The following is a 12,725-nucleotide window of genomic DNA, read 5'->3' as shown; positions in this document are numbered from 1 at the left end:
GTTTAGCAGATTCAGAGTGGGTGGAGGCAGTGAGAGCAGGCTGGGGACATGGCCTTGCGATCCTGCAGGCCACTCTCACCTGTCGTTAGAGCGGTTCTGCTCCGTGACGGGAGGCTGCCCTCGGGGCCTGGTGGTGTGGGCGGCCTGTCCTCTCAGCAAGCCTCCGGGACGACAGCCTGCATCCGCTCCCGGTAAAAGCTAGCGGTGTGTTTATGTATGTGTGTGTGTGTTTGTTCCTCGGGGACCCATGCCGTCGTGGGTCTGAGGGGAAGCCCAGTCACCATTAGCTCCTCTTAGCACTTTCCACATGAACGACTCTCCCGTTTATTCCGGGTCAGTGGCCATTTATGGGTGGATACAGTCGGATTGGAGTGGCGCCGAAGTGTGGGTACGGAGAAATGTCCCAACAAATGAACTTACTTAGACTCCAGCAAGGGGTTACAGTGCCAACAGTCAGCTGACACTTAAATTAAGCAACAAGAGCGTGGCGGGTGCTAGCGAATAAATTCACAGGTTATGCTTTTTCTCTAGCACAAAGTTTTATGTACTTTCTCCGAATCAGCTGCAGAAGAACACACTAATTAGGCTTATTAGCCTTTAACCAAACATTGAATGATTGATTGTTATATTCTAGCTTTTTTCAAGTAACTGTTGCACGTATGGTTGTGATTTTTTAATAATCATGATGCATAGCACATTCATATTTTAGGTTGCAATAAGTGTTTCATTTGATAAAGTATATTTGAAACATTTCATTATATTAATATCAGTAATAACAGCAGACTTTCAATGTATTTATACAGAAATGTTGTTTTTCATTTACACGTAGACCTAGTCTTCAGCGAGCAGATTGTGTTGTGCCAAAAATGTTGATTTAATCATCCAAATGATCGATAGCCTTTTCGCGGGAAAGGCAAATAGCGCCCCTCCTGTTAATTGTATCTGACCTGCTGCATTGTAAATCAAGGTCCCCGTCTTTTGTTAGCTCAGAAACAATCGACGCTGGTCTGATCCTGTCCCACTCTCTCAAAACAAAGACATGACTGATGTTAGTTTGATAGCTGTTAGGTTATTAACTGGTGAAACCTTCTGAGAAGCAAATTGTAATGTATGATGGATTTGATTTACATAAGATTAGACATATTGATTTTACGTCTGAATCTCGTTAAAATATAGATTCATTAACAAAAAGGCCATGCCAGTGTTGCTGGTAATGACTGTAAATGTCCAGATAGGAGGATGTTGTAGCGGAAATGGCTGTCCGCGATAACAGGGAACGATCCCAGCTGGTATGTTTCTGAACTCACCCCCTATGTACTTCCTATCCTCATAAAACAGCGCGGACTCTTTAATAATTCATCCTGGACTTCCCAGTAAGCGAATAGCTCATCAAACTCCTAACGCACAGATGAGTGAGGTTGTGGGTCGTAAGCTCGCTTTTGCTTTTATGCAAATTCAAGTAATTAGGGAAGTCGGCGTAGGACTGTGTTTCAGGAGACGGATCTGTGACTGAGGTTTGTGCGAGTCCGGGGAGGGACCCCGCTGTTTTACACGTGTACGAGGCACTTAAACCAGATAGCTTTAGTTAAAAGACGAGGCGAGAAAATAGGCAAAAAGTTTAGCATTGCAAATTGCCTCAGGGAAAAAGCTGCGGATAAAGAGCCAGAGAGTTTACGCCGTCGCTGAGCAATATTTGGAAATCGGTGCTTCATAAACTTCCCGAGTCGCTTTTTCTTAAATCCGTCGTACATTACAATTCTCGCACGTGCTGTTGCAGGCACGTGCCATTGGCTCTCGATTAAGCCCGCGGGAAGAGCCAGAAACGGATCGTGATCCACGTTCATACCGAGACACGATTTATCCGTCCGGCTTTGGATAATTTATGTGCCTGTTTTCATTATCCGTATTTTCCCCTACAGAGTTGCTTTAATGCTCCTGTAAAATTCCAGTTTCAGCGACGTCACCTTAAATGGATGCCCGCCAGTCTGCCTGTCTGATGGAACTTCTCATGCGATGACGTTTTGAAATAATGATGTGAATGAAAATATTATCATAACTGGCAGGAATGCTTAAGTTTATGCGTGATATACATAATGAATGGTTTTTATTTGGCATCATGATGGCTAATTGTGTATTACTTGCCCCACATCCTGAGTTGGGGATGGAAATCCTGCCTCAGATGCAGAGTGAGGTGAATCAGTGTTTGTAAACTGCTAGTAGAGTTTGTGTTTGCGCCTTGTGATGGGTTGGCACCAAGTCCAGGGTTGAGCCCCGGCCAAAGGCCACCGGGGATGGCATCAGGTCTCCCCTGTGAACCGGTCCCTGATGAGTAGATGGAACCTTTACATAGCATTGGCTTACGTTCTAGGAACGTTCCTTGTTATCTGGGTGGTTATAAAGGTGGTCTTTCCGAGTAGCGCTGTGGTCTCACATACACCAACCTTACGGACTGAATTTCGGTCTGTGTGTGGAGTTTAGATGCTCCCCATGTCAACATGGTGGGATTCTATTCAACATTAATATCCTTTAAGGTTTGAATAACAGTGGACTTCTACAATTCCTTTAGTAGATCATGAAATAATTTGCCCTTTTGCAATCTTTCTTCTTAAATACGTTGTGCTTCTGTACATTAGAAGTATGACAAAAAAAATAGGCTTTGAGATTATAAATAAAAATCTTTGTTTGGACAAATTAAATATGATGTTACACTCCATTTAGTGATGGAATAGCACATAGAGTTTATGATTGGTTATTAATCAGCGACGGTATCCTCTGAGGCACCCACTGCAGTCTCTGTAAGCAGGCTCGGTAAACAAATACTACACGGACCATAGTTGCTATGGGAGACCATACTTCTGTGTTCCCCACAGAGTAGGGGTCCAGAGTCCAGATGTAGGATCTCATCAAATACTCCTTTTGTATAGGAAATTGAGTAGACTTATCTGACTTATACATTATTAATTTCATTTCCAGTCGCTCTTTTTGGAGGGAGAGAAAAAAAAATCAAAAGCATCAGAAATTGAGCGCTGGGTGTGCAGGACGTGCATGGATACAGCTTATTTCCCCCAAAAACATGCTGAGTCGGCACATCCTGGTCAGGGCCTCCAAGGACCAGGATGGGAAAAGTTTAGAAAAATTAGCAAAAGTTCGGCCGACCCTGATCAAATGTTTTACTTAATCTGTAAGGTTTTAAAGTTGCTAGCCTTGTTAGGCATTAATTTAAAGATAATTACAGAGCTGAATAAATATTCCAACCAGAAATGAAAAGATGCTTTGCCCTTCCTGTGACCTGACGCTTTTCTGCTTGTGATTAATTCCTTACCGTAAAATGCTCATGTGGTCCTCTGAATAGGAGTATGTGGAGTAATATATAGAAGCAAATAAATAAATGTGATTGGATGCTTGCCAGCATGAATCCCCTTCTCCAGTTCGCCCATTCAAGGGTCTGTTGGGTCCTTGAGCAAGGCCCTTAGCCCCCAAACAATGCTCCTGGGGTACTGGATAAATGGCCTGACCCTGTGCTTGGAACCAAAGCTTTATTTTCTCTATATATGTGTTCGTATGTCTCAAAGGAGAGCATGATGGGATACATGAATGGAAGCATTCCAGTGTGCTTGTACCTTGTGGCTTGGGAGGTGTGTCCAAGCAACTAGAGGAGGTGGGACCAAGACATCTCATTGGTTGGTTCCACCTCCTCTAGTTGCTTGGACTCACCTCCTCTACAATCTGATTGGCTCTCTCTCTGAACCAATCGTTTTTCGCTCGGTCCTCAGAACATTTTTTGTGCAAGTAAAACTCCATGAGCATACTTGTGCAAATGTTAAATAAATCATCAACATCATGTAATTCAATGAAACAAGGGAGTGTTGGATGTGGATTTCGGGGCGAACATCCTCACTTGTTACTTATGCTAAGCGCATAACCGTCAGCAGCGGGGACGTAAACATCCTGCACCCTGCTCCCTGTCTCCCTGTGTCCTGAATTTCACACAGCATGGGCCTGACAGCCTGACTATCTCAGTAATGCCGCATAGCAGCACTGTATGTGCCGGCTGCGTGTTTCAAAGCAAACGGCGACAGAATCAGCCAATCCCGTGTTAGCTGAATTTTGAGAATAGTAATTATTCTGTGGCCTATTTACGAGGCAGAGTGACAAATGGCAGCCAGAAATAAGGCAGCGGAAACACAATGCTCTCCACAAAGCAACTCCCCGCGGCTTCCTGGAGGAGGCCGCCATTCCGCTCTCTGTTTCTTCCCCGGCAAGCAGCGAGGGCAGCTGTTAATACACTCTAAAGAGCCACGGCTTGATCTCTCAGATCTGCCGCTGTCACCTTCGGTTTTGTTTACCGATCGAATTGTTTTGAGCACTGTAGGATGCAAATATTTTGAGCGTAATTGGGGATGCGTAGGATATCTGTGAGACTAAATCCAAGATGGAGACAAGGTTCTACAACTTAATCTACCTCCAGGAGTAGTTAAACTGAGAAGTGTTTTAAATAATGTGCAAGGCATGTATCTGCATTCATGAACTAGGACTGGGAGGGGGGGGGGGGTAGATAGATAGGTAGAGAGAGAGAGAGAGAGAGAGAGAGCCTGTAAAGAGAGAGAACATATATTTCTATGTAAATTTGTTGTAAGTTTCACCGTAGCCCTGGAGTACTGGTACCACATGAAACGTCTAATCCGGTGACATTTTAGTATACGGGTTCTGTAAATATTCAGATATGTGCATAAGCTTGTAGGTTATCTGCTCACTCGACCCAAACTGAAATATGGCAAAATATTGGCTGTAGATAAACAGAAACGTGATTAATTCAAGCAAAAGTTACAAAGTCAAATGAATTGTTATTATTCAAAAGCCTTCTGTGGGATAACACTGCATAGAGAATAGCAGTGCTTATTATTTTATTATTATACTGTTTAAGGCAACTTTGTGAGGAGTCTTTCTTCCTTTGTTCTTTCCTTCTGAGGCCTGGTATATCTGCATACAATGGGATTTTTCTTATTATTGCACGAATGGTGGCTCTTTCATTATGAATTAGTGAGAATTTTTAATGAGGGTAACAATTCTGGATCGCATAAAACAATCCAGGTAGATATTTTTATTGTATAACTATGCAACTTTTTTTTTAACCCTTAAGTCGTACAGTACTGGAGAGAAGCAAGCTTAATCTCTCAGCATGAATGTCTATATGTTCTGTCTAGAGGGTTCCGTGCTTTATCTGTGTGGCAGGAACAAAAGGGGGTTTTGCCGAAGCAGAATGAGGATGCCAGCAGACAGACGGATGGGTTTCTCTGGCTGAACCGGCTTTTTTTTTGGGGCTCGTCCCAATGACTATGGGATTCCGAGGCATGGAATTCACTGGGGATCGAGTTTTAAAGATGGAGACAGAGCCTTGGGTGCCGGGGGACCTCCGTGGGAACCAGGCCCAGAGGCTGCAAGCTGATTCTCACGCCGAGGAAAGCCTGTTTCAGGATCTGACGCTGTCATGGGATGAACGGAAAAAGGGATAAGAGAGGATCAACACATACGGCGTGAAACCCGTACCTGCGGATTCTCCAATTCTCAAGTTCCCCGAGGGTGCAATTACCAGAGTGCGGCTAGCAGTTAGTGCTACATTTTGAACTGAAGGCAACGTGAAGGGATTCACTTTTTGAGCGACAGCTTCAATGGAGCAATTAGAAGAACAGGCTTGAGCTGATCCCGCCTCCCCCTCGGCTATCAAAGGCAGAGAGAATTGCAGGGTAGGCCTTTGCCACAAGAGGGTAGATATGAGTCTTCCATTGGGCTCTCACAAGGGACCGCCTTCATTAGAGGGACTCAAGCAAAGGCCAGGTCAAAGCAAAGTGGCCATCAGCCACTTGAAGTGGTTGGCTCGGCCCCTGACCTCGGCCCAACTCCCTCGGTGCGCTCGTAGGTTCACAGGTCGCACGCAGCGACCGTCGTGAGAAAACAGAGCATGCTGCTCTTCCCTGGAATGCGCGGAATTCGTGGCAGCGGTTGTGTCAAAGTCGGCTCCTTCCCGTAGCTGTCTTTAGGATCCTTTGCTCGTTTGACTTCCCCTGTCAGACGTGCCTCTGCTGGCTGTTCGCTTCCCTGGCAAACAAATTCATATTCTCAGGTAATGCCGCTGTCAAAATAAACCCTCTTTTGTTATCAAAACTATTTTTAGAGAAGGTAAACCGATGCGTTTGGGTAGGAAATATGATGGGGAAACAGCTGTCAGGTGCAAACTTAAAGGAAGAGATTGACGGCGGTATCAGCTGAGCTTTTAAACCTGTTCATCTGTAAAGAGATTTGATTATTCATAGAGAAGTAACTAACTTCATCTCTAGGGTCTCCCCTACCTTTTGCCTTGGGCTTCCTGTGGTAGACTTCATGTTCTCTACGTCCATGTACGGGATAAGAGGTTGTGGAAGATGGATAGATGAAGGATGGATGGGTGTGATCTTATTTACAGAGCAGAATGCATTTTTGCGCAGTTTGTAGTTCTGTCAGTGTCTTTAAAGCAGTGTTTCGTGTGAGTCGTTTTCGCTTCAGCCGAAATCGGACTGAGCTTTGATCTGAACACCCCACGTCCAGCTCCCTGAGGAGCCAGTGTGACACCACTGTCACCTGAAGGATAATGGGTGGGGGGGGAGGGGGGCACTTCAACAGCTCCCGAAATCATCAGCCACCACCTTGCACTTCTCAGTTCCCAGTACACTAGCCTGTGATTCCAAGTCCGGTCCTTGGGGAGCCACAGCCGGTCCATGTTTTTGGTTCCTCCTAGCTCCATATCAGACAGTCCACATTTTCAGCTCATGAAATATAAAAGACTGTAAAACACTTTATTGTAGTGTTTCCTAGTCCAGTATTCGTGGATGCACAGACAGTCCACGTTTTTGCTCAAGAGCTGGGAGGGAGCAAATATGTGGACTGTTTGTCGATCCCCAAGGACTGGACTGGGAACCACTGCATTAAATTGTTTCACAATCATTTGTATTTTATCAGCAGCAATAATAGGACCCTTTTCCTGGTCTCTGTTCTGGTTCCACACTGAGGCCACAGGAACTGAAGGGGCCTCTCATGGTATCCCAGGTGTTTAAGGTCACAGACAGAAGGAAAGGGGACAATTTTGCAAGCAAGCGTGTCCCGTTAATCTCGATTTATTCATTTGTGTGTCTTTTCATCTTTGAAGACTCATGTATCTTCCGTAGCTTATCTTGAGATCTCAGGTACATACAAAGTCCATTGACGGGGCACTCTGCAGTACATGTTGCCTTGGCTTTTTCCATAATTATTGATTCTGGTATGAGCATCTCCGCTTACAGGCTTCCAGCAAGGAGGAAGAAAGCAGTTCCCTGCTGCATATTGACATGACATAATAGGGGCGTATACAGGGGCAGAGCCACACACCCCAGCTGAAAGCTGATTGGCCGCCAGAATGTCCCCTCCCCTGTCAATCACAGACTTTAAACATATCATTGGCTAATGCTAAAAGGTTGGCCTCTATGTATGATTTATGGGCTGTGTTGTGCACCCAATCTTAAAAAAAATCTGGAATTGCCCATGCATAGCAAAAAATAAATAAAAGGCTGACGTATAGTAAATTGTTTAATCATAAAAGTCATCACCAATCCCCCAGTACCCACTCTACTCCCTTCTTTTAAATGATTGTTTTTATGTTTATATCACGGGCTGTTTGTTCATTTGTTTGTTTGTTCGTTTTATCTTTGTCTTGTTATCCCAGCCAGCAGTGGCAGATAAACCAAATTCAAAAGTTCCCGATTTTTTTTATTCCAGAGATGTTTTGCCATGTCAACCGCATAGAAAAAGTCAAAATATCAAAAAGCGAAACGTTTAAAGGTATAAAGAGAAAGCAGGTGCTGCACACAGGCAGATGTTCAGAATGGTCATTAAAAATGGACCTTTGTGCTTTTCTTGCGTTCGTCGACGCGTTAACCAGCAGTCGTTCTCTGCTGAGGTAGGATTTTCAGCACCACCTTGATCCAGAAGCAGGGTCACCTACCTGCCTTCCGTCTGATATTTTTAGTTACCTCTTAGTGCCGGCAGGGAAATCTTCCTCATCCTCATTTTATTTGGTGATGTGAGTAACCCTCTGTAGTGTCTTGTGGGTCTGACTTAGCCAGCACACCAAGTGTGCAGTCTTCCCCTTCCGTATGGCTTCAAGCTGGGAAGATGGCACCATTTGGAAAGAGGAACCAAAAAAGGTCTCGGAGGGAGCTGACAAATGGGACGTCTTTAGTTTGCTTTACGTCCTCCTCTTCTCTTCTGTGATTTGTTGCTTCAGACCAGCTCTGGATATACAATATGGAACTTTTTTATACACTATTTTTCAATAAAATGATATTATGTCTGTATATCGTGGCAGACAGTCGTGGATATTTGCCCAGAGGGCTTTGACCTGCATCCCACATGGGGGGGGGGGGGAGAGGACTTCCATTGTTTTATGGGTATCGATCAAACAGAGGGTGGCCTTTCCCTGCCTGTGCGGGTGAAGGTGAGACACAGACAGGTCGTACATCATGGTTTCCGCTTTGGGCTGTGACATTCATGAGGATGCCCTTCCCTCTTCCCCTACACTCGTCCGAGTGTCCGACGCCGACCGTGGGATTCAGCCTGGCTTGCCGGGACTCTCGCTCTTCGTTGTGCACAGAGCCAGTGAGTCGGGTGATTCAGCGACACTGGCCTAGATAAAGTCGAGCGAGGCACCTGCAAACAGATTCTGCACATGACTTCGGGTTTGAAGCTAATCGACGGAAACTGGTTTCCGTCTGTCAGGGAGAGGGGCGGCCATTTCTGATGTCAGCTTCATCGCAGTCGTCAGCACCCCAGACATGAGCTGAGCTTTTAAACTTGGGGCCTTTAATTTCCAAAATTCATATGCCTGGTGTATAACGGGTGATTAAAACCTTCGACTAGGCCTGGTTGAAGGTGATGGCTAAATGGAAGCCCCGAATACAATAAGTAGGCTGGCGATTTGATGACCTTCATGCTGAGATAGCTAATCCCCATTTCAATCCAATCATATGAGAATGAGATGTCTTTGGATTTGGATGCAAAAAAAGCGCCAAGATTGCAAAAAGAAATACTTTTATGGTTTCTGCTCACTGTACTTCATTTTCCGGCATAAAATACGGCACCTGAAAGCCCTACATGGACAGTGTTTTGTTACAGGAATGATGGAGCCACAAGGTTACACCAATGATAAGGAGCACTCTGGCCTTCTGAGATTTCGGGTTAGCTGTTAGTGACCTCCGACGCTAACACATCCCAACTTCCTTTTGTTTCAGGATTCATTTCGATCTCCGTCTTCTACGTCCGTCAGACGGGGGCCATGTTGTCTTTTGTCTGCATTACCATACGGTGAGTTTCCCCCTGTTTTGTCCCTGCTAAACTGATTTTTTCCCCCTGCTTTTAATTGAACTTCCTGATTGCTCCATGTTAGCCCTGATTAATTATAGGCTTTGAATCTACAAACACGAAGCTTTCCTTGTGCAAACGCAGCATGCCCATCTAATGCATTTTTACATCCCTACAGTCTTGTAGGGATGTTCGAAATCAGAGATTGGTTGAAGATTAGATACTGTAGGCTTGATTAATATCCAATTTAAAACCTGGGTCTAGTTCATCCTTGGCTTGGCATTACAAAGGGCATTTCTCTGCTCTTAATGATGACTGGGCAATACTACTATGTGCTGTGTATATCCTACTAGAGTATGTGCTATTGACATTAACTCGTTGTGGAAGGTGAGGCAACATTAAAACCAGATCAGATGACTTGAGTGGCCTGTGGTATCAGACTCGGTGTGTTCCCAACACATCGAAACGAAGCGGATGCACTCCATCCCCATCGATTGGTCCAAGCACAACGCACCGTTAACTCAGCATTCCAGAAATGAGTCTGCATTATTGGATTCTTAGGAAGACCGTAACTCTTCCATCACAGAGACGTCACTGCTTGGTGGGCGTTTTTTTTTTTTTTTTTAACCAGCCTTTCATTGTTGCTCATGGGAGTTTTACTCAGTGCAGAAGGAAAAATGATTGGTTCAGAGAGATAACCAATCAGATTATAGAGGATGTGTATCCAAGCAAGTAGTGGAAGTGGGACCAACCGATCAGTCCTCTAAAATCTGATTGGTTATCATTCTGAACCAATCATTTTGGTTTTTGTTCTGCCCTCAAATTTATTTTTTTTTTCGGTTGGGCATTTTTCCATGCAGCTGTGTGTTCTTCCACACATTAGCCTTGCTGAATACCTAGCGGTTAGCTCTTGGACTGGCCACCATGTGTGTTTTCCCAAAACCGTTGTGTATAAAGATGAGCCCATTTTGTAGCTTTGTAGAATTCGGAGGCTGCACACATTAACATGTAACAGATGCTTTGAGGCCCACTGAAAAGTCTCTGTCTCTTGGTAAAGTCAAGGGGTGATGTGATCCTCGCTGAGGGCTGGATGGAGAAGAGAAGCATGTGATGCAGAGAATGCGAGGAGGGATCAGGGACTCAGGTTGAGGGAAAGAGTAAAGATCGATTTAACTAATGGCATACGGCTACATCTTTGAGTGTGCGCTAGATGTGTTTGCAAGGGGATTTAATGTTATATAATGTTTGGGAATACGGGGGAGGGGGGTATGGGAGGTGCTGGGGCAAACATTGTAGAAGCGATTCCAAATAATTCCAAGTAACTATCAGGATATCAAAAAGCCTGTATGTAGCTAGTTAGCATACGCTAGCAGGCGCTATGGAAATTGCTGAGACACTGTGTGAAATGGAGCCCTAGATGTTTCTTGGTGTGTTTATTGACAATATACCCCCCCCCCCCCCGCTCCCCACCCCCGACACAGCGAACAAGCAAAACCGATAAAACTCCGGGTGATGCTGTGAGACCCCTGCGAAGCTTAATTTCCTAGATCAATGCGTGGGATTGTAATGCATTTTGCGGTACGCAAATCTGTAAGAAACATTGCTCAGATCCATAAAACAGATCTATTTTTAATCATGAATGCGCCACTTCCGTAAAATAGAAGGTCCTTCACATTTTTCGCGGTTTCCAATAAAATAAGATATCTGATGGGAGAAAATGGCTGTCCGTAACTTGATAGTAGAAAGGGCAAGTTTCCTGCTATAGGCCCCACTGTCTATAGCGACCCTGTCATGCATAAGTATTACAGGAGATGAATTCCTGTGTACTTCTACCCTCTTATATTTTGAGTGCAGCCTTTAGTTCTGAGTCCACTTTTTCTGTAATCATGCTGCATGTTCATATGCTGGAAACCTTCTACAATAATAGAATAATTCCCCAAAACCTCCCAGACTAACAGGCAGACTCCCTCTTCCTTATCGCCAGTCACAACCTGCCAGTTTGTTTTGTTTCTCTTTTTTGTTATTTTTTTATTCCACGCCTGAACGAGAGCCGGCGGACGCGGGCATGTTCGCGGCGGGCTTCGGCGGTGCCGCCGTTAGAAGCGGGACAGCGGCTCTGGAGGCTAAACCCCACCCCCCCCAAACCCATGGTGAAACCCCCCCCCCTCCAAGCGTCAGCCCCAACCCCTCCGCACACGGCTGCGTGCTGGTCCCTCTACAGCTTAGCCGCTGCTTCCAGAACATTCCACAAGATAAGCGGCGAGCCAGTGTCTGCGAGCAGGAAATAAGGACTTTTGCATCAGAAAGTGAGAGAGAGAGAGTGACAGAGAGAGAGAGAGAGAGAGAGAGAGTTTCATGTGCTGAAATTCCTGCATATGTAATTACCACCTTAGCCCCACGGAACTCAAGGGAAACGAGGGAGGGGTGTGGTGACTCCATGGCTGTGTCCGGGGAGCCTTGACCATCAGCCAGACCCCACTGGAGCTTCCATTGAGGGGTGGAGGTGGCATCACTAGCTGCCCGACATCAGCATGCTATTAGCATAGCCTTAGCATACAAATGAGCATCCATGTTTTTCCTTTTAATTGACTCAGGACACGGCCCAGAAATGTGCAACACCCATGCTGCTAATGATGCGAGCAGATCGTTATTGATCTCATTGGGTATTCCCAGGTGGGTGTGTTCTAGTAACAATGATGTATCTTCCGCGTAGGACAGAAGTGTAGAGCGGCGAGTCCGGAACAGTCCAATACATCTGAAGAATTAAGGCCGAAGACTTTAATATTAAATTGCAAATCAGCTTATCCGCATTCATCAGGCGATACAGGTGCATCGGCACGTGCTGATGATTTATGATGAAGTAGCCGGCCGATTGTGACGGAACGCTTTTGTAAGGCTGCCAGTTCCCTTTCCGTAGGCAGAATATAATTCCATTTGTATTCGTATTAGGGTGACATCAGCAGGTTAACCTTATAATTTGTCTTGATGTCATCTGGTCGATACCTGAAAGGGAGACCATTCTTTGTAATGGCAGTGATGTGGCATTGGATACTTATGGTTGCGCTTTTCTCAAGCATGGTGGAAGACGTTTCAAATACCGATGGATTGGCAAAGGCGGCATGACGTCTTCTCTGGCCGGGGGGCCAAAGCGGCAACCTCAGCGCGACAGTCTGCTAGTGATCTTTTAAAGATGAAGTGCATCTTGTCCAGCTTCCTCATTTCAGGATCCGGTAATGAGTGCGTTCGTGTCACACCTGCATTGTCTGATATGCTGTATCTTTCCTGTATAATCTGCTAATTTATGGCATGCTAGCGGCTAATATTCTGGGAGTAACTAAAAGAAGCATTTGGCAAAGAGC

General features: G+C 45.2%; 1 protein-coding gene across 4 annotated transcripts in view; it reads left to right on the top strand.

Annotated features, from left to right (window-relative positions):
• lingo2 (leucine rich repeat and Ig domain containing 2) overlaps window positions 1–12,725 on the top strand; it is a 219,669-nt gene that overhangs the window by 34,748 nt on the left and 172,196 nt on the right. For 3 of the 4 annotated variants that reach the window (XM_049002613.1, XM_049002611.1, XM_049002612.1), the window contains exon 2: window positions 9,297–9,369. The exons of the other annotated variant lie outside the window; for it this stretch is intronic. The gene's annotated coding sequence lies outside the window, so the exon portion shown is untranslated. The remainder of the gene's footprint in view (window positions 1–9,296; window positions 9,370–12,725) is intronic. 4 annotated transcript variants of the gene reach the window in all.

This window comes from Brienomyrus brachyistius, unplaced genomic scaffold (genome assembly GCF_023856365.1).
Source record: "Brienomyrus brachyistius isolate T26 unplaced genomic scaffold, BBRACH_0.4 scaffold70, whole genome shotgun sequence".
Taxonomy (NCBI): Eukaryota; Metazoa; Chordata; class Actinopteri; order Osteoglossiformes; family Mormyridae; genus Brienomyrus; species Brienomyrus brachyistius.
This window is presented reverse-complemented; position numbering and strand designations above follow the sequence as displayed.